Source organism: Mauremys mutica, chromosome 8, assembly GCF_020497125.1.
Source record: "Mauremys mutica isolate MM-2020 ecotype Southern chromosome 8, ASM2049712v1, whole genome shotgun sequence".
Lineage (NCBI taxonomy): Eukaryota > Metazoa > Chordata > Testudines > Geoemydidae > Mauremys > Mauremys mutica.
The window spans coordinates 102,823,886-102,845,370 of record NC_059079.1 but is presented as its reverse complement, the minus strand read 5'-3'; the positions used below and the strand labels follow the sequence as shown (position 1 = coordinate 102,845,370).

General features: G+C 44.6%; 1 protein-coding gene across 2 annotated transcripts in view; it reads left to right on the top strand.

Moving 5' to 3' along the window:
• Nucleotides 1-21,232, top strand: part of MAPK9 (mitogen-activated protein kinase 9) — an 82,115-nt gene extending 60,883 nt beyond the window's left edge. Inside the window, exon 13 of one of the 2 annotated variants that reach the window (XR_006581536.1) lies at nucleotides 18,877-21,232. The gene's annotated coding sequence lies outside the window, so the exon portion shown is untranslated. Of the gene's footprint in view, nucleotides 1-5,134; nucleotides 5,704-18,876 lie in introns of those variants that run through there. The other variant, XR_006581535.1, reaches the window with a different exon arrangement.
• Nucleotides 21,233-21,485: the final 253 nt, after the last annotated feature.

Sequence of the window (21,485 nt, the reverse complement as noted above, 5' to 3'; positions counted from 1 at the left end):
TACCAATACAAATAAACTATAAGAAATTGGCAGAAAATTTAGCTGGCCCAGCTACCATATTTATTTATTTTTTTGTATGTTTTCTTCCAGGGTTATCACATATCCATGCTGAGTCCCTCTTTCTGATGTTCTTACTATCTTTTCTGTTAACCTGACTCAGAGTTTGTATTTAAAATAAGAAAAAACCCTCTGAAAATGATTCACACAAAATAAAAGCTACTCCACATATGCTTTAAAAGTATCTCTTGAGCCCGTTGCTTTCATGAGCCTCTTTCTAAGAGTGGTAGGCTGTTATATTATCTGTTTTATTTTAAAAGGCTGTGTTATGAATTTGCTACATCCTAGATTTGCATGCATTGGATTTTAAATGGTGGATTAGTCCCACAGGAAGATACAAAATTGAAAGTTGGTCCCCTTTGCTAGAGAAAAACTGGTCATCACCTTTCCATTAGACTCCCTAGTCTACTGGGAAACTTTGAGAGCTTGAGTGAAACTGCCAAATGTTTATAACCCTTTGTAGGGGAGCTCAGCATCCTTCATGGAATTTTTCTTTCCTCAGACCTGTAAAGCCTGCTGAACAAGGCTTATACAGCTTTTAGTCAGATGGGAATACTGTTTTGATTGATTTGGGCTGGCTTAGTGGAATTTGACTACAATTCCCAACCGCCACCAAGGCAGACTTCGGCTTTGGCTACACTTACACTTCAAAGCGCTGCCGCGGCAGCGCTTTGAAGCGCTAAGTGTAGTCAAAGCGCCAGCGCTGGGAGAAAGCTCTCCCAGCGCTGTCCGTACTCCACCTCCCTGTGGGGAATAACGGGCTTTGACTACACTGGCGCTTTGCAGTCCCGCAATTTGCAGCGCTGGAGAGGGTGTGTTTTCACACCCTGCTGCAGCGCTGCAAATTTGTAAGTGTAGCCAAGCCCACATCCACTAGCTGTGCTTTTATATGAGTTTTAAGGCATCTCCCTCCTCTCAAATGAATAACACACTATTATTCATCCCACTGTGCCCAGAGCTCTGCTAGGTGCCTTGCAGATCATAGAAAGTAAATGGGACTTGTGACATTTTTACTCTAAGCCTCCTCCGTAGAAAACAGTTCTGAAACTTGAACAAGCACAAAATCTGAAGAAGACTTGAGATTATGATCATAAGAAGAATCAAGAGAGATAAGAACTACACACATACTGAGGGCAAGAAAACTGCTGACTGAAGGAGTGGGATCCACAGATTCTGTTTTGCAGAAGTAAAGTAGTGAGTAGATAAAAAAATCAAGAACAGCAATTGCTACCAAACAAAAGCCTTAATACTCCAGAGACTTTTTTTTTCTTGGAATAATGTCATTGCTTTACACCAATTGCATGTTTCATAAATAACAGATGGCTGAAGTCTCTGAAGAATGAGATTCTCTATGTTTTACGATAAATTACTTTCTGACAAAATGGGTGTGTGTGGGAGAGAGAGGCAGACAACTGTGAAGGAGCACCAGCTGCTACTTACACAAATGTGAAAGACCTTCTTCCTCTTTTCATTCAAATGTAGAATTTCTTGTCAGACATTCTTTTAACAGGACCCTTGGGCTTCAGCTTTGTCATCACCCCCCCTTCCCCTGCCGCCCCCAGCCTGGGGCGACTGGACTCAGGCGGGCTCAGGTTTCGGTTTCCCCTCCTGGGGTCGTGTAGTAAGTTTTGTTATCAGAAGGAGATCATGGAGCAATGAAGTTTAAGAACCCCTGAAGTAGGGCAAACTACATGTTCAAACTGGCCCTGACAGAATTATATAGAGGACACTTTCTGCCTTTAGAAGTGACTCCTATCACATCCTTTGACTGTCTTACACTTCTGTCACTGTTTTTATTTTCTGCAAATGACATCGTCTGTGGTGGTAGATGGAAAATAAACAAAAATAAATAATTCCTAAACATTTTATAATGCTAAATCTTTCTGAAAGTATTTATTATCTTGAGGACTTTTTCAATGGCTGTTTCAGACTCAGCAGGTTTAAATCTGTGTGCAGAAATAATCTGCAAAGACTTCAGCGAGCGGCTTCTTGAGGATTGCATTGGAGAAGATGGATATTGGATGGATTTGGTCTTTCTGGATGGGTCTCTTATTGGTTTCACAAAGTTATGTTCCTGTGTTTTATGTAGCATTTTATCACTATCTGAACTATTGTTTATTTGTAGTGTGGTAGCACCTAGAGGCTGCAGCCCCGGGGTGTGCTAGGCACTGTACATACATAAAACAGAAATGGTCTGTGCCTTGAAGTTTGCAATCTAAGTCGCTGCCCATGCGCATTAGACGCACATTTTGCCTGACAATGTACTAACTCAACCAAAGAAGTACAAGTGACTCAAGCATCACTTCAACATTTCATTTGTTCATTTTTTTTTAATTTTATGTATGCTCAAAGAAGAACAGGAGTACTTGTGGCACCTTAGAGACTAACAAATTTATTTCAGCATAAGCTTTCGTGGGCTACAGCTCACTTCTTCAGATGCAAAGGTTTTTCATGTTCTCTGTATGTATAAATATCGCCTGTCTGTGTGTTCCATTCTATGCATCTGAAGAAGTGAGCTGTAGCTTTGCAATTGCTCTGTCAATGCCTCTGGTGGGCAGTCCACAAGAACACCTCTGTAGTAAGGGGTGGTGGTTACAACAAATCTGAGAACAGTGCACCTTAATACAGGAACTGCTCTACTGCATTAGCCCAGTGGCAAAACTGTCTGATCTAATCTGGTATCTTATCTCTAGCAGTTGCTCATTTTGGATGCTTCAGAGGAAGGTGTAAAACAACCATAGTTGTCAATTATGTGATAATATGACTATCATGGAAGTATCTTCCTAACCTCAAGCATTTAGTGATTTGTCTGTTTGCCCAGAAGCATCAGAGTGGACATCCATACATATACTTCAGCCAGTGTCATTGTTGAGGATATTCTTATTTATCACCTAGATATTCAATCCTTTTGTTGAATCCTGCTAAATTGTTTGCCTCTGTCTTGGGGCAGTGAGTTCCATATGCTAATTGTATCTTGTGAAAAAAGGATTTATACAAATGAGCCCCCTTTCCCCTCTCTCACACGTGCACACACTCCTAATCCCAATGCTTTAAGAAAAGTAATATCAAGAACTTCAAATTCTCAGAGTTAGAATACAGATGTACTCACATTTATGTTATCTATGCCTCTATACTTTTGCAGAAAGAACTAAAAGCCACTAACAAATCAGTTTGATAGGGCCACTTGTGTGACATGTTTAGTGATCCTGAATATTATTTGAGTGCTGACATTATGTTCGGTGTGCTAGAAAACAGGAGCAGGATGCAGTCTTTGCCCCAGCAAGCTTACCATCTAAATTATGTGGAGACAGCTTGAGCATTCCTGTATGTGCACTGCATACATACATATATTAGGATGGGTTTCATGTGGTCAGTGGATTTTTTTAATTTAATGTAAGGTTGTAAATTCTAGCTGATGGGGTTTTGGTAAAGCATATACAATGACTCTAACCGTTTGAGTTCCTCAGAACCAGTGTCACCACCATAAGTGGCACTAATTGGTGTCTTTGGCACTCTGCAAAGCAGCCAAGGATTGAATGGGCATTGAGAGTTAATTACCCTTTTTTTCACTTTGAGAGGTAGTCCACGTGGATCAGGCTTGGTGGGGAAGTTTGTTGTGCTGGACCTATGCTGTGGATGAAGAGAGGATGTCAGAGCTGTCTCCTGGTGTCAGTGCTAAATTCATCCTTAATAGTAACAACTTTTTTGAAAGAATTAAACATACAACTGAGTCTGGGAAATCTCTGACAGCTCATCTGAATGGGAAAGTTGAATAGGTGGCAGGTACCTTACACGGAGATTTGTGTTCAGGATTCTGGAAATGCTCTCAAACTGAGGTCAGCACAGGCCATAAAAAGTGAGGGTGCAAAGCCAGACAGCTTGATTTATGAAACACAACCAGAGGCAGATTCATGGGTGTTCCAATACAGTGCCTGTAAATCCTATTAGAGCACCTACCTGCCCTGGGCCTGGCTGGTGAAAAGCAAAGGACAATCTGGTCCAACCAGCTATTTAGAGAGATGTATGCAAACATTCCTGGGGCTTGACAGATCTGACAATCTAACTCTGGTTGATGGAAATTAGTTGTCATGAGGGTCTCAATATTGCCAGGTCCATGGAGTTAAAAAATCATGTCAGAACCCAAAAGCTCATGAGACTGGACTAAAAATCATAACTTTGGCTGTTTTTTTTTTTAAGCAAAGAAAAATCACATTTTTGGTCAATCTTCTTGGTGTTTGAACCTCCTTGGCCAACCCCCAGTGTGTGTGTGACAACTACAGGATGAAAATTCAAAAATGCAGGCCCTGGCTCCCTGGTGCACCTGTTCCCCATGTTACTCCCCACTACCAGGTCCCCGGAGTCCCCCAGCCCCTGTCCCCATCTTCAACCTTCAGAGGAGGGAGGATTCCCTCAGGGTGTCTACCTCCATTAACGCCCCCATCCTGCAGTGTGGTGGGGGAATTAAGTTGCTGCGGCTGTTGAGCTTAGAAGGGATGAGGAGCAGCTGTGACCCATTCAGGGCAGGGGCTGCCTTGGGGAGGAGGTTGGCAGCAAAGGGGAGCAGGAAGGGGTAAGAGAAGAGACCATATGTGCACCCTTCCCTCCAGCCCAACTATGCTCTCCCGTCCTTCCTTCACTGCTGTTGGGCTCCTCATAATGGGCAAAGGAGAGTGGGCCAGGCAGTGTCCCGAGAGAGGAGGAAGGGAACTGGGCAGGGGGTCAGTAGCCTGATGGGGAGGGAGCTGCTAGAAGGCATCATTTGGAGGGCAAGAGAGCAGGGCAGGAGCCTTGCCTGGAGGAAAAAGCTGCAGCAAGTCCCCATGCTATGAGTAGGGGAAAGAGTCCTTCCGATCAGTGAGTAGAAAAAGGGAAATGTTCTCTTCTCCCCCTCTCACCAGTGCGTGTAGACTTTGTCCATTTCAGATTAAGTGCCCTGAAATGTATGTGTGAAGGTGCATGGACACACACGCACACACGCACACACTCTCCTTGAGAGCTCAGAAATCAGACCCCAAAATAGGATTCACTGCGGAGATTAAAATCTTGGGATTTCTGAGCCAATTTCATGTTGTTTCAGGGCTTGTCTCAAGATTTTTGAACATGGAGGTTTGGCAGCACTGCACTCGTGATAACACTGCAAACGTTGGCAATACCAAGGCCTTGAGGAATGCAATAGGAGCTGGAAGAGTACTTCTAAGAGATGGAGCACAAACTCTCCGTGCTGTCTAGTGAAAGAGATGGATCATTTACAATAGTACCCAGCGTTGTTGTTGCCCCTATCCTCAAGTTTAAACACCCAGTCTACGGGAACACTGCAGTACAAACCCCCAAAATGGCCTTCCTGAGAGAGTAAATGGAATAGGTTGTTTGCACTAGTTTCCTTCCAAATTTAAAGGTCAATGACAGAAATACAAGTTGTATTTTTGGTTTGTTTGTACCCTGAGGCAGAGGAAGAACTTGGATCCAAACCTTCAGCTTGCATAGGCCTGGGATGTTTTGGAAAATTGTTTTTCTTTTGCACTAATTGTAGATCCATTGGATGGAATGCAGGATTCCGTGTCCGGAATGACCTCTTCCTGGAATTTAGAGATGCTGCCATGTGTGGTTAAAATGAAACATGTTTGAAATAGTTTTTGTAGGAAAGTTACAGGATTTTCTCCTGATTCTGGTCTGATGCCAGTTTCTTGCTCTTGTGTTTCTCTTCTGATCTCTAAAAAAGAAGAGAGAAAAAACAATGTAGTCCATTCACATTTTATCAGACATGAATTATACTGTGGGCTGACTGAAGTATGAACTTCCCTGAAAGGTCATCAGCAGGCTAACTATGGCTTGCTGGGATGGAAGTCGGGGGTGGGCAATAATTTTCACAGGGTGGGGCACTCCACGAATTTTGGTAAGTTGTCATGGGCCGCACATTAATGGAGGAGGTGCAGGGTCTGGGAGGGAGTTTGGGTGCAGGAGGGTGCTCCGGGCTGGTGCGGAGTGTTGGAGTGCAGGAGATGGTGAGAGTGTGGGTTCTGGGAGGGAGTTTGGTGCAGGAGGGGGTTGGGGTGTAGGAGGGGGTATGAATTGCAGGCTGTGGCCTTGAGGCACTTTTACCACAGGTGGCTCCCGACCAGCGGCGCAGCAGGGCTCAGGCAGGCTGCTTGCCTGCTGTGGCCCCACGTTGCTCCCAGAAGCGGTTGTAGCTGGCTGCTGCTGGCCCATCTCTGCACGTCCCTTGAGGGGAGGGGGACAGCAGGTTTCTGTGCGCTTTCCTCGCCCGCAGGCACCGCCCCCACAGCTCCCATTGGCCGATTTCTGCTTTCCAGCCAATGGGAGCTATGAGGACAGTTCTGGGGGCGGGGGCAGTGTGCAGAGCCGCCTCTCCCCCCTGCCAGGGGCGCACGGAGATATGCCAGCAGCAGCCGGCCAGTTCTGGGAGCAGTGTGGGGCTACAGCAGGTAGGCAGCCTGGCTGAGTGCCTTGCTGCGCAGCAGGACTTTTAACAGCCCGGAGATCGTGAGGGAGCAGCTAAAGAGCCTGGTGGGCTGTATTTTCCCCACCCCTGGTGTAAGTGAAGACTTAAACGTGTGTGTGTGTTTGTGTGTACATGTGCCTGACACTTCTGCTCTGATTAAAGGATGTGGGGGGAGTGGAGCGGTGTATATGTATCTCAAAATCTAATGACAATTTGGTTCTATCTACAAGGAAAACTAACATGTTGTTGAGCATGGTTGTCAAAACTGGGTTCTTTCTCACCTGGTGCTGAAAACAGCTGAACTGTTTTCAAAGATGAGACCACAACCATTTTCAACACAATTTACAGAAAGGGGGATAGACGCCACTTCCCACCAGGGTCAATCTGTTTCTGTAACAGTGTTGAAAATGGGGGTTTGTCAGGGCCTACACCAGCGGCCAAATCACGTTCAACATCTGTTATGGGCAAGAGTATACAAAGGGATGCGGTGGGCGGGGGGGGGAAGGAATTCCTAACATCCATTGTCACCTACTGCTAATTTGCCTGGTGTTGACAGATCCTCAAAGGCCCCTGTTCTGCCCTTGTGTGGAAGCCTGGTGTTACTGAGAACAGAAATTATTGCAGTGTCCCCTTGCGGTGTTCGTACCCCAACACAAGCAAGTGTGTGTTTTCCAGAACTGTGCACAGAATACAGTAGAGGGAAATGTGATCTGGGGGTGCAGGCAGGCTTTGGTTGTGGTGTGTTGTATGTGTTGCATGGTACTTGTTTTAGTGGTGAGACGTGTCTCTGGGTGGAAGGGTAGAGGATGTGCTATTAGATGCATTCATTTTTCATTTTCCTGCTTTTGGGTTAGATATGTTATGTTCGGTCCAACCTTAACTGACACAACAACATAGTGTTTTTGCATATTGATATGGAGTGTCCCAACTGAATGGCATCACCAAGAGCTCAAGACTAGTGTCATTCAACAGCACGGAGAGAGTCAAAAACAAGGGTGCTTATAAGAGACAGTGTGGTCTAGGATGGGTGAGTAAGGCAACAGCCTAGACCTGGCTTCAGTTCCTGGCTCTGCTGCTGGGGGACCGTGGCAAGTCACTTTCCCTCCCTGTGCCTCCATTTCCCTAGCTGTAGATGAGGATAGTGATACTGACCTCTTTTGTAATGCACTGTGAGAGCTACTGAGGACAAGCACTCTAGAAGAGTTTGGCATTTTTATTATTAATTATTGTAACCTCAAATTCAGTCCTGCTAGAGAGCCCAGAACCTCCTGAATATCCTTTAATTCTCACTCCTCCTGGAGTTGCATCTGAATAAAATATTCCTCAATTCCTCTCCTAAGCACCCCTGTACTATCACTGCTTTTAAACCGCTGTAGCTGCATTTCACTGTGGGGGGTGGGGGGAGTCTGTCCTTTCTTTGTTAAAGTTAGTTAAGCACATCAGAATCCTTCCAGATGAAAAGCATCACCAAATGTACAGAGTTATTTCCCAGATCCTCAAAGGTATTTAGGCAGCTATCTGCCATTAATTTCAATGGGAATTAGGTGCTGAAGTATCTTTAGGGATCTGTGCCATTGTGTGTGAAAGGAATGTTGTTTGCACTGATGTTATAGCTGCATTGGCCTCAGGATATTAGAGAGACAAGGTGGGTGAGGTAATATCTTTTATCGGACAAACTTCTATTGGTGAGAGACACAAGCTTTCAAGCTACACAGCGCTTCTCTTCAGGACTGGAAAGAAACCTGACATTTTTTTCCCCCTGACTAGCAGAGCACATGTGTGTTTAACCCAATGACCACTAGATGTCACAGTTGCTTTTTTAATTTTAAGTTGCTATAGATGAAATTCATAGAGTGGACATTTTCAGTGAGAAAAAATTGAGGTATTTCTCCAAGTTCAGTAGTCATTTTTGATGAGCCTTTTGTAAAGCAAATATCAGAGGGGGAGCCGTATTAGTCTGGATCTGTAAAAGCAGCAAAGAGTCCTGTGGCACCTTATAGACATGCATCTGACGAAGTGGGTATTCACCCACGAAAGCTCATGCTCCAAAACGTCTGTTAGTCTATAAGGTGCCACAGGACTCTTTGCTGCTTGTAAAGCAAAGTTAGGGGATATTTTGCCACTCCACCTGTACAGAAAATGAAGGTGGACATGGTGTACGTGTGGGGGAGGGGGAAATCTTTATTAAAAAGACCTACAGACTCCTTGCAACGGAGGGCGCTGTGTGCTTCACTCAACAGAAAAGATGGACTTGGATGTGAGACTGTTTCAAACAGGTGACTTTGCAGAGCTATGAAAGGGACACTTGTGTACAAGTGCCATACTAAATAAAAACGAGCTAGGAGTAAGGGCTTGAGTGTAGATATAAAAGGAGTCCCCAGGAAGTGCTGTTATTCTCTCTCTCGCTGTTATTTCATCCAGCCTAACAATGCATGCCGCACAATTAAAGGAAGTTCACAATATAGAGATTCTGATGAGCAAGGAGCCCAAACAAATGGGTTTGTTGCTCGGTAGTTGCCCATTTACCTGCTGGCCTTTCATGACTCCTATTTAATTCTAAAACATTTTTAAAAAAATTTAAGGGGCAGAGTGGTAGTTGTCCAAGTTACCTCCATCAGATGTAGAAGAAAGTGAAGCAAATATTTGCAGCACTTGCAGATTTACTCAGGTGAATAATTGCAGGAACGTTTCTTTAAAATGTAGATGGATAATATCCAAAATTTCTGTTGGCATCTGCTTCTCTGTGTAGCCCTCTGAGTCCCGAGATCTGTAAATCTGACTTTCTGCCTTTATTTTGCTTCCAGATTGTCATCTTTATTTGCTCCTTTGCAGCAAAAGAGAAAGAGGAAAGTGAGTTATCTGTCTATGCCAAACAGGTGTATCATCTTTCAATAGCTCTGCAACTGAGGGCGTAGCTGAGGTGGGACTATACCTACCCTTATCCAACCCACAGGTACCCTCTCTCTAGAATATCTTTTCCATGATGAGCAGGGCTGGCTCCAGGTTTTCTGCCACCCCAAGCAGCAAAGGGGAAAAAAAAAACAGCAGGAAAAAAAAAGGCAAAAAAAGGCTGATCGGCAGCACTTCAGCAGCAGCTCAATTGCGCCGATCCATTCTTCGGCGGGTCCGTAATTCCCTCTCTCCCTCTTCAGCGGCACTTTGGCAGCAGCTCAAAGACAAAGAGACGGACTGAGGGACCCGCCACTGAATTCCCAACAAAGACCAAGACGGCCGCCCCAACAGGGATGCAAGAGGAGGAGGATTTGGGTCTTAAAGCTCTGTGAAACCTACCATTAAAACAATAGAAAACCTTTTCCCCTCTCCTGATTTTACAGACATCAAAAGGGCAGAACTCTGTTCTTTTTGTTCAGGATGCCTTTTTGGGGAAGGGGGTGGGTGTCTTATTTTCCAATGGGATCTGCATGGTAGCCATTTCATTTCTATACCTAGCCAGCCATGATCACTGCAGCTAAACTACAGCGAAATGGGTACCCAGACACTCATCCTTGCTCTGCAGAACTATTGGCATTTGCTGCGGTACCGGGCTATTGGCAGCCATTGTATAGGAGAGTGACTGTATCTGCAAGACAATAAATGTCTCGATTTTCCAGCTCCAATTTTGCATGAGAGGGAGAGAAGGACGTTGTCAGTTTCACTGTCTGAGCTGTCAATGGATGATTCATAAATTAGATGTGTTCTATAAACTGCACCATCTGGTGCTGGTGTATGTGTGTTGGCGAATGGAAAGCCATCTTGGTCCCATCCAGCTAACAGGTGAGAGTGACAGAGTGGCAACACATGCAGCTTGCACGTTTTTACGGTTTAACAAAAGGATCCTTACAAAATGTTTGCCTCTGTTCTTCCCTTCACTGCTTTTGACTTAAACAGTGGTTACTTGATTGCTTTAAAGGAGGTTTAAGTTCTGGGTTTGCAACTTTTTGGGACCCACCGTTTTTTAAATGTGTAACTGGCATAAAATTGTGTCTTATTCTTAGTTTTGTCATTTATAAAATAACTCCTGCTGCATTAGAACTGGGGAGCACAACCCAGAAATGCAAAACTGCCTCTCCTGTGTTTATTTTATTGGAAACAGTTTTACTGCCATTGCCATTTAATTTTTGTATTAATTATGCAAACATCGAAGGTGAGAAGTCAAAGTCAATGTTGAGAATTAAGCCAATGCTAAGCACTTCTGAAAATCCCACCCTATCTGCTTCAAAAGGCCATTCTCTTTAACTCGGGCTTGGAACTCCTGTTGATGGGAGCTACTGAATGAAAAGAAAAGATGAAAAGAATCTTAGTGTCAGTTAAAAAAAAAAACAGACTCCTGTCACTTGAGTGATGATGCCAGCTTTAAATACAGTCTAGACATCTGAAGTAGTCATCAGAATGATGTGACATTAGTTCTGCATTTCCAGCTAGCAGTTTCTTAAGTCCACTTTTATTTAGATCTCACTTTTCCCAGTAATGTATAACCTTGAAGTGTTCTGTTTTTCAGCAGGGATATGTATATTTTTTTCCCCTCCTGCATCTGATTCTGCAAAACTGTAATGTAGAGAAAGGAGAAGCCTTTTCTCTTGTCCCTTTTTTGCTGATTTCAGTTTTCCTTTCTCTGACAATTTTTCTGTGCTGTGGGTAACCTCTTGTGTGAAGAACAATGAAAAGCACATTAAAAAGATCCTATGTTAATGCCATTCATCTTATTACTGTTTCCTAAAAACTGCCATCAGGTGTTTGCTGGTGCAGAGGATAGTGGCTAATGTGCTGCTTGACAGATAGTATTTTGCCTCCAAAGTGCTATCAATCATAGCAGAGCTGGTTGGAAAAGCAGGAGATTTGTTTGTGAAATTTTCTGGCAGAAAATTTAGTTCCTTTCTGTTTTGTTTATCTTGAAATGTTTTGACCACCTCTATAGCTGCTGTGGGGAAAGGGGTAATTTTTTGCAAACAACGTACAGTATCATGTTAGTGTCGAAAAATCACAATTTGGAATATTTCAACCAGCTCTGGTCAGTCAAGAACAAAGAATTTTGTTACATGAGATCAGGCCCATCTAGTCTAGTATCTTGTTTCTGGAGGTCAGCACCAGATGCTTCAGAGGAAGATCCAGGAATTATAGAATATCAGGGTTGGAAGAGACTTCAGGAGGTCATCTAGTCCCTGGAATAGGATAATTTGCCCATAGAGGAATTGTCTTCCACATCTCTGTCAGCTAGTGGTCACCCATGCCCTACTGCATGAAGGTTGATACCCCCCTCTTTTTCATCCTAATGTAATTTTGGATATTCTCTTTATCCAAATAAACACCTGATTCTCTTAAAAATCCTACTAAGCTCCTGGCCTCAGAATGAGTTCCTCCACCAATTACTTATGCATTGTGTAAAAATGACAGACTCACAGAGCTTGGATGGGGACTGTGAAGCTCTTGTTACTTGTTAGGCACAGCTGGTTGGAATCAGACACTGAATAAAGCAGAGCTCCTGCAACCACCTCACGCCATGTGTGATCGCTGAACACCACAAGAGATCTGTAAGTCAGACACATACATACAGATGCTAGCTGACACTGTGTGAGTGGCGGAAGTTGCCACAGCCAGGGTGTAAACTGATGAGTAAAGTACCGAAGACAGAGCCCTGCGGTACCCCCATATACAGCAGGAGAGGAGAGAAAGATCCACACAAAGAGCTGCTGAAGGAACAGCTGGAGAAAGAGGAAGAAAACCAGGAGAGGGCTGTTTTGAAAGCCTAGTGGGCCTGTAATTAAAATAAATTGTTAAAAACGGATGACTGGTGTGGCAGAACTCTGGTTGCTCTGTTCAGTCTAAGAGCCCAGATTAATTTGAGGACAGCATAATAAATGACACGAAGGAATATTCTGGGGGCCATTAGAGCCGGGCCAGATTCATTTAGCAGATTGGCTAACTTTATGGTGCCCCCTGGGATGTAGACCATTAGGCACTGAGTGCTGTATTTCTCTGCAGTGCTTAGTGTAGAGGGGAGTGTGTTTTATTTCTGTCTAGGGCAGAGGTGTGGGGGGGGGAGAGGCTCTTCTCTAGTTTGTTGTTCATGTAAAATAGTCTAGGTAGTTTTGTTAGTTTTTTGTATTACTTGCAGCAGCTACAGGCTCCAACCGCAATCAGGACCTCATTGTGCTAGGTGCTACACAAACACATCATGAGAGAGAGTCCCTCCCTACAAGAACTTGCAATCTAAATAGGCAACACAGACGAATGAGATGGGAGAGGAAACAGAAGCAAAGAAATACAGTGATTGGCCTAAGATCAGGGCCAGTGGGAGAGCAAGGAACAGAACTCAGGTTTCCTGAGTCCACTGGACCCTGCTGTCAAGTTTGGAGTTGAAGACTACTAAGGGAATGTAGCTATGTTTTCACTTGTATTTCTGTAGAAGAAAAGAGTGGAAACAAAGGAGGAGATTTTTTTTCAGAGTGGTCCTGAGCAAAGATTTTCCTGAGTCTTCTAAGTCGTGACCTAATGCTCACTTTTAATTTATCTAAGGGCTTGGCTACACTTACGGTTTGCAGCGCTGGTAGTTTGCAGCGCTGGTCATCCAGCTGTGCAGGGCCAGCGCTGGTGTGTGGCCACACTCACAGCTACCAGCGCTGGTGTGTGGCCACATTTGCAGCATTTGCAGCGCTGTTGGGAGTGATGCATTTTGGGCAGCTATCCCAGCATTCAAGTGGCCGCAATGTGCTTTTCAAAAGAGGGGGGTGGAGTGGGGTCTAGTGTGACAGGGAGCGGGGGGAAAGAGAAAGGGGATTTTTGGAGCCAACACTGTGTGTTTAGCTTCCTGCCTTGAAAAATCAGAACATGTTTCCGACCCCTTAGTCTTAACTCTTAATTGCAAACAGCCTGCAGCCAACACGACTCCCCGCTGTTTCATTCGCTCCCTGCCTGCCTCTCATTTGATTGTTTACAGCCAGGTACAGATGATCACAGCAAACAGGAGCTCTGTTTGTTTTTTAGATAAGCAGCAGCGGCAACGGAGCTCCGCGCGGAGCTCGTTCATAACAAAACAAAGAGAGGCTGCATAACAAAACAAAGAGTAATTTATAAAAGCATTCTGGGATACACCTTATACCCTGGAGGCCAATCACAGCGCTGGTGTGTGGCCACACTTGATGACCAGCGCTGCAGCACCAGCGCTGGAATCCTTATTCCCCATGCCGAGTGAGGTGTACGGCCAGCGCTGCAGCCAGGGAGTTGCAGCGCTGGAAGTGCCCTGCAGGTGTGGCCACTTACTAATTGCAGCGCTGGTGGAGGCTTTCCAGCACTGCAACTCGCCAGTGGAGCCATACCCTACGTAAAATTCGTGAACAGAGAAGTTAGTTACTGTAAGAAATTTGACCAAGGGGTTTTTCTAGTCCTGGGTTATACCTTTGGCAGAAGTTAAAGGAAAATCTATTTGCTCTCTCACTAAAAGTTCTGGAAATGAACTACTGGTGCAGCTCAAACATACTGTTCTGCAAGCAGCTCAGAAACATAAGAATTTTTCCGACCAGCTCAGCTAAATCTGATTTAAACATTTTTCTGTTTGGATTTGGCTGATTTGCTGAAATCGAAACATTTTGTGGAATTCAAAGAACTCCCAGAGGAGCACTGCTATGTTTCCTGGCAAATCACTCATCTGATTCCTCCAGAATGAAATATTGCAGGAATTCAGTACCACAAAAATATTTGAATTTTTAGCTTTTTGCCCTGATGACATTTTTTCTGCAAACACTCACATTTTCATGGAACTGAAATGCAGTTTCCCAACCATCTCTCAGAGTGAGGCTATTAATAGTGTGAGACAGGTTTGCATCTCCTTGATATTGTCCAGAGACAAAGGGCATGTCTTCACTGCAATAAAAGACCCACAGCATGGCTGTGGCTGGCCTGGGCTGCAGGGCTATACAATTGCAACATAGACTTTGGGGTTGAGCTGGCGCCTGGGCTTTGAGACCGCTTGAGGGGGGGTGGATCTGAGAACCTGGGCTCCAGCCTGAGGCCGAACTGCTTCACTGCCTGAGCCCTGCAAGCCCAAGTCAGCGGACCTGGGCTCTGAGACTTGGTGCTACAGGTCTTTTTATTGCACTGTGGACATATCCAAAGGGTCTAATCCAACTCCTCCCATTGAAGTCAATGGAGACAGCTTGGCACAGCAAAAGGAAGCTGTCAATAATTCTGACATGCAGTGGTGAACTTGAAAATTGGGAAATAGCCACTAACTTAATAAAAGACAGGTAAAATCCTGTTCAGTGGTAAAATCAGACCATGGCACTGTGCATGGTTCCACACAATGAATTTGTTCATGATCCAGCAATGAGATCTATTCCAAAGTTCCTTTCCTCTACACAAAGCTGGAGGACTCTGAATTATAGACTGTAATTGCTACTCAGGGTGTAACGCTTGTTGATGTAATGCGTTAATGCACTCTAGAAATATAAACAGTACGTGCTGTTCTGTATGTTCAGCTAGTGCGTAACTTGATAGTAAACACAAGAAAAAATAGTACCACTGGATGTGAGGATTTATTTTAACGAGAAGGCTTTTCCTTAAGACAAATGTAAATAAAACTTTCCCTCAAGCTGACCTGATAGTGTGAGCAATTCTTCAGGGGAAAATCAAACAACGCTCCAAATGTCAGTAATAAAATGCCAAGATGTTACAAAAACTGGCAAAAGAAAAAAATTATCCCTGGCATCCAGCAAGTTATTTTGCTTGCTATGATTTGCAAGACTAGGGATCAAAGAGGTGACATCTACAACTGTACCTCATAAATAAAATCTTTTTAAGATGGTAAACTATCCATGAGACCTGCTGAGTTGGGCTGGGTCTGCTTTCCCCGGAAGACGGACTGCATCTGAAACAAAGATTATTTGGAAGAGCACAAGGGACAATCTACCTCTGCATTGCTGGGTTGTGGTGGCACAAGGAAATGAAACACCAAAATGCCACGGGAAAGGCTGTTCTCATAGAATCTGATGGTCCAACCAGAAGCAGAAAATACCAGGAATCTCCAGAGAGAGTCTGTACTTTCATTTTCCAATCCAATTGTGCAGACCCAAGAAGTGTGAATAGTTGTGATAAACGTTGGGTAAGTATCTAGACTTGCGGGTGCTTCTCCCAGACAAGGTCCAATGCTGAACATTTTGAATAGGGCTGTGCAAAACTTCTGCACCATAACCAGGCAAAACTTATTTGGTTCTTTGGTTTTGGCCCTGTTAGCAAAACCACAATGGAGGCTCACGTTAATCTGTCATTCAGTCTTTTTTTTTTTTTCTGCCCCTACAATCCATAAACAGTGTTGGGATTTTGTGGTTCCCAAATGAGTCAGATACTAGGCAGAATCAAGGGTCTTTGATTTGATTCAGTTCAACAAGGCTTTATTCAATGTGCACAAAGGGAGAACCCTGGGTACAAAAATCAGGCAGAGTCCCTCCAGCAAGGACCCCCTCCCATTGTTATTTTATAGCACCTGGCAGTTGCATAACAAATTACATAACACAAACCTCTAACCAATCATATTTAGCCTTTCCATATATGGATTTGTTCATCACATGCTTATACTTCTCCACTCCACATGTTGAGCTCACCCCGCACCCCCTGATCTTCTCTAGAATGTTCCTAGGGTGGTGAGCCACAGCATGCTTCTTTATGCATAAGTACCTTGTAAATCACATTTTGTTTAAAACGAACACAAGCATACGCGTCAACAGCAATGAAGGGATACGTTGAAAGGCTTGACTGCAACTAGTGTTTCTCTGCTGTTTTTTAAATCAGCCAGATCCACCAGTCCCGTAACGAAAATGTTGAAATAGAGTTTTGTAGTTTATTTATCAACTCTTGATTGACTTTGTCTGAACGCTGCATTAAATTGCTGGTTGTGTCCACTTCCAACCATGCCCCCTTTTGTTTTGAGTTTCAGGATGATACATATGCACCAAACTTCCTAGAAAAGTCTCCAAGACTCAGTGTGAACTGAAACTGATGGGCCTCACACAGCTCTGCTTTTGAATGTCACTCCTACTTAATTTTGATCACACTGTGTAGATATATCCTCCATGCATGGTCAACTGTTAACTGATTTCTTAAAGCAAATGTTCCATATGTGTATCTCCCTCCCATCTATTAATATGTTTTCTATGCTAGTAACAGATTGCACTTGATCACTGATGCTGTGTAATTAGTTATTTCCTCTGGCCAAGATCAGATTCATATTGATATAATTAGTGGAAGTCATAAACAATGCTCTTCCAAGCAGGTTGGGAAACCATGCACATTTTTGAAAATGTATAGGGGGAAAAATGACACTTTGCAAATTTTTTTGACCAGCTCTATTTTTATCCACCATGACAATTGCAGTAACAAATCTAGCTTTACTGATTACTGACTAAAGCTACACCTGTGCTTTGGTAGAGTGGGCCCTTAGCTAGCAAGAAAGTATCACCTCTGAGAAACTCACTTTTATATTCACTGCAGTGCCCTGACTACCCCAGAACTGGTTGCACGCGGAAAAGGATATGGTATAATGTGATGCGTGTTTGAAATGATCAGAATTTTATTCTGCCGCATGTCAGTCATATTAACAAAGTTACCACTGAGCGGATTGTGAGATAGGGTAATCTTGCTGGCATTTTGCTACGTGATAAAACTGCAGTTCTAAATAAGTCTTTTTTTTCCCTCTCTGCTGCTTAAAAATAAATAAGAGACACTGATAAGTCCCAATCACTTGATTAAATTGCCTTTTGCTAAAAGTCACTTGAACGGAGCAGTCATAATACTGAGTCATTACCATCCATTTGCATGTACAGTAGTGGCAGTGAAAAAGAGAAAAATCAGTAGCAAAATCAGTAGTGTTCATAGCTTCAGGTCTTCTGCTCAGAGTTCATCAGTAGCAGGCAGCTAAAGGAGTGGAGCACAATTAATGAGAGGACACAACTGCTTTTCAGGGGAAACGATTGGCAGTTGGAGAGAGCCCCAGACTTTCTTGTTAACCAAGTGAGTTGACAGAGGCAAAGAATCTTTCGTATCACATTTATTTTATTTTTGTTCCCTGGACTCATGCTATGTCTTCAGTGAAACAGCCTGAGATTTGTGCTTTGAAGGAAGAAAGGTTCTCTTCTAATCTGAAATTCTTCAGAAGAACTAATTTGCAAAATGCCAGGGCTAGTAATAAAACAGGATCTAGAAGAGGAGTTAAAATGTGGTGGTGGCGATAATAGGAATTGCCAGATCATGGGTCCATCTACTGTGGTGTCCTGCCTCCAGCAATACCCATAGCCAGCACATCAAAATGGAGTATTATGGGCGTAAACGTTCTGAACAAGAAATAGCAGATGTCCAGAACGCTCCTGACTTTTATCCACTAGGGATAAGAAAAGGAAAACAAATGGCCATCACTGTCTCAAATGCAACAGAATCTGGTTTTGACAAACATGAAATAACTTCCCAGAGTCCTCCAAAAGGTAAGACTCAGTATACGCCTTTAAGACTTACTACTTCCTTTTGGTTAGAGTCTGACTCAGATGAGGTGATTTGCCCAGGAGGAGACTATGGGTTACCCAGACCTTTGGTCCAGGCACATGGGAGTAAGTAGGGCTACTTGCCTGCTTAATTCCTCCCTGGAGCAGGTGGGCAAGGAGGGGCTGCAGTTTGGCTCCTCCAACCACTCACCCCTTTAGCTGCTGACCAGAATAGCTGAGCCTGTTGGGTGGTAGCAATTTGCTGCTAATGTCAGCCAGGAATAAGTCTCCAACCCGCAAGGAGGAACAGAATAGCGTATGAGAGTTGCAATGCCTCCCCGCTGCTTGCTTAGTTTTGTGCTAACACCCCAATCCCGCTCTCTGTGCTGGCTGAGTCATCAGTGAATTCTCCGCGGGGGTCACCCTCTCACAGGAATCTTTCCCAGCTTGTTTTCCTAGCACCTGGCCTTTTACATTTGGGAGGGACAAGTAGCTGCTGCTGCCCTCATGTGGTCCTTTATCAGCTGATAAAGCAATACCTGCAGCCTGAATTGTTTCCCTCTTGCTCTTTCCTTCCCTAAGAGATGGTACATCCTTGTACCCCCTGCTCCGTGCAGATGCACAGCACTGCAATGGTATTGCCCAGAGAGGAGAAATTCCCTTCCTGCCCATCTCAAACAATTCGCGGAGGGCCTGAACGGGTGATTGGATTCCCATTGCCTTCCTGGGCAATTCTTGCAGGGTTACTAATTGGTGGTAAAACTATCCAGCCCTCTTAAAACTCAGCCATAGCATCTTGTCCCCCTGAACTCCCATGCTGGGGAGTTCCCTTTGTGGATTCCATGCTGTGTAAAGAGCTTTCCTTTTATTATTATTGTTTCTTTATTTGTCTTTCAGTAGCGGCAACAGGCCCTGAGTGAGACCCGGGCCCCGTGGTGCTAAGCACTGTAAACATATCTGGCAAATGTCGTGTAAATGAAGAAGACAAACAAAGAGTGGGAGAGAGGAAAGCTGCTTATCACCATTTTACACATTGTCTAAGCTCCTAAATGACTTAGGCACTTATGAAAATGTAACCCCTGCTCACTGCCTGAGGTGGCAGCGGGAGTCGGGCAGAGCTGGGAACTGAATGCAGTTCTGTTTGGGTCCCAGGCTAGAGCCTTAACCGCCAGAGCCCATCCTTCTGCATGGTAAATGTGTCTGTAATTTACTGCTTTGAAGTGCCCCTTGGTCCTCACATTAGGTAACAGGGTAAAAAGGGCGCCGGACCATTTGCCAGTGCCCTCGGATACTTTGTTTCTCATTGAACCTCCCCATACGCTTCTCCTGCCCAGGTTATTCCACGTTTATGGAGCCGCTCAGAATAAATGACGCCCTCCTGCCCCTTTCGTCTTGTTGGTTTCCCTGCTCTGGTCTCGTGCCTGTGCATTAAATGCAGCTGTTTAGCACAAGAAGTAAAGGTCACTAAGGCAGGTGCCTGGGGCCATGTCTGTAGAGGGAAATTTCGCGGATAGGTTAGTGCTGTTCAAAGCCCTGCCTTTTATCTCAGCACAAAGGCTCCCCCAGGCCATCTCAGGCCACGCAGCAAGAGAGGGAGGGGGAAACAGCTAACTCAAATCCGCACGGCCTGGCCTGTCGTGTTAGCAAATCCTCCTCTTCCTTGGCAGGGCTGGGTTAAGCATATCTCGAGCCGCCTGCAGCCCTATACGTAGAGGGGCCCCAGTTGGGATTGTTAATTCACTCCCCCTCCCAGGGTTATGACTAACACTGCAGGAGTGTGGGGGGGGTGTGTGTGGCAGATGAAGCCTCTTGCCGAGGTAGGAGGAACTGCCCGTTGAGATGCTTCAGATGAAGCCCCGGCCCCCTAGAAACAGGCAGCCCGAGCAGCTGAGGAGGCAGGCCTTGGACAAAGATCCCAGCAGCAAGGAGGAAAAAAGAACAGGGACATGGGAAGAACAGGATTCTAAACCTCCCCAGCACATACACTCCTCTTTCCCCTCACCGCTTCCGCTGACAACGTTCCCCCAGGGGGGTTCTCAGGTCAGGCAGTTCCAACAGCTTGGCCTTAGACTCCTCCGGCACCAGGCTCATCTCAGGGTGTTTGCAGGAGCAGTGAGCATGAGGTACTGAGCTCTCTGCATCCTGGTGGGGACCCGCTGCAGCCCATCATACCAGGGGGGAGGGGTTGGGCTGGCCTGTTGCTGAAAAAGGCTCTTGGCTAAAGTGGTAATGGGTGGAAAGACTTTTAGCATTACCGATAATAGGCACTTGGCGCTCTTGCTTCCAATTTAAAACACGAGCTGCCCTTGGGATTCGCTGCTCTTAGCGGGTTTTGCACTGTTTTGGAAGACCCAGGGCCTGATCCAAAGCCCAGTGACATCAAGGGAAAGACTCCCACTGATTTCAATGGACTTTTAATCTGGGTCCATGAGTGGAGTATTGGTATAAATGTAATTGAACATGGGACTGTCGTTCAACATGTCCATGCTCTTGGCCTGCAGGGACAGCATGTATCGCCCCTCTCAATCTTGTCCCAATCAGCACTTTGCTTGTGTTTGTGGTTGCTTCTGAGAACATTCTAGTGAATGTGCTCCACTAGCGCGATGTCTGGAAAACAAATATTTCCTGAAAGCCAGCTTCTAACCTCACAACTAGCCAACACCGCAGACTACAAATCTGACACTCAGCAAGGTTCTCCCAAATTCATGATGTTGTTCGATAACCTGCACAAATCCATTAGTCAGAAGCCAGGCCAAGCAACTTGCACTGGCTAGTTACATGGCCCCAGGTGCAAATTTGAAGTAGCTGCAACAATCTGTAGGTGAATATTTTTCTGACCAGGAATTGCACAACTAATTTCAAAGAATGAATCCATTTCCAACTGGTGTGACCAAAAAGGGAGGCAAAATTCGACTACCTTATCAATTATAAATTATTTGCCCAACTCTCCTCACAAGCTAGTGAAGGACACGTGGTTAGGAGAAGAGCTCTGGTTGCCTAATGTTTGTCCCACAATGCACTAGTCAGGCACTAAGCCCCCAAATTGCATTCAGTACTATGTGGATTGCAAGCTCTTTGGGGCAGGAACTCTCTCTTTGTTCTGTTTGGAGCACAATAGGGTCCTGGTCTATGACACATGCAATGCACATTCATGGATGGACTGCTGCACTTATGCACCATCAATTGCAGGATCAGGGCCTTAAAGGTGTGGTGTTGTTTTTTAAGCATCTTTTTTAGTTGCAACCTCCTTAAAAAATGTAACCTACTGTATATCTTGCTGCTTCTGTTGGCTAGGCTATTAAGCTGATTTCCTGACAGTATGTTTCTTATTTTCAGCTAAGGCATGTTTATTTTAATTAATAAACATTAATTGAAATAAGATTCGAGTTGTGCAGTTTTCCCTGTGAATCATGATATAGTTGATAACAGGCAGTATTTTGTTATTACAAAGGTTGGGATGTTTTTACTCTCTCAGTAGTCAAAACCTAAAATAGTTCACAGACCCA